This window comes from Sinocyclocheilus grahami, unplaced genomic scaffold (assembly GCF_001515645.1).
Source record: "Sinocyclocheilus grahami isolate Dianchi unplaced genomic scaffold, SAMN03320097.WGS_v1.1 scaffold5143.1, whole genome shotgun sequence".
NCBI lineage: Eukaryota > Metazoa > Chordata > Actinopteri > Cypriniformes > Cyprinidae > Sinocyclocheilus > Sinocyclocheilus grahami.
The window spans coordinates 10,458-11,025 of NW_015509909.1; the positions used below are offsets into that span (position 1 = coordinate 10,458).

The 568-nt window shown below is 32.6% G+C and overlaps 1 protein-coding gene across 1 annotated transcript in view; it reads right to left on the reverse strand.

The window, feature by feature from the left end:
- The window catches only part of LOC107577108 (uncharacterized), a gene marked incomplete at its 5' end in the record, with an annotated part of 5,705 nt that overhangs the window by 4,673 nt on the left and 464 nt on the right, over positions 1-568 (reverse strand). The window lies entirely within an intron of this gene.

The window sequence follows — 568 nt, forward strand, 5'->3', positions numbered from 1 at the left end:
TATATATATATATATATATATATATATATATGAATAGAGCTATCTATTGATAGCTTATGAAAATAATTATAAGTTGTCTTCCTGTAGAAGCTTAAGTCTACTAGATATTATTCAAGCAAACAGAATGATTTTCACAAATGGAAATCTATAACAAGATAAACAAGATACAATGCATTATATAACATAAACAATCTACAGCTGGAAAAGTAGTGGTTTTAAAATGATGTAAACAGTAGGTCTACGCTTACCGCTCTTAAAGTGGGTGCAAATGTGAGAGCTGCTTTTGAAGTAATGCTCACAAGTTTACAGGCGTGAAAGCAGGTCAGCGACATGAACATGAAATGAAAATCAGCACCACAAAAAAACTCGCCTGACATCCGACTTATCAGGAAAACACCAGACACTTTCTGTTCACACGCAGAAGCAGCACTGCTCAAAAATAAAACGTATTTGAACACTTTTGGACCACAAAGTCACAGTTGTATTTCATTGAAATATTTCATTAGCAAATTAGCATCTACACAAAATTAATTGAACTTTTCTGAACCACTTGTGCAATGACTTTTAA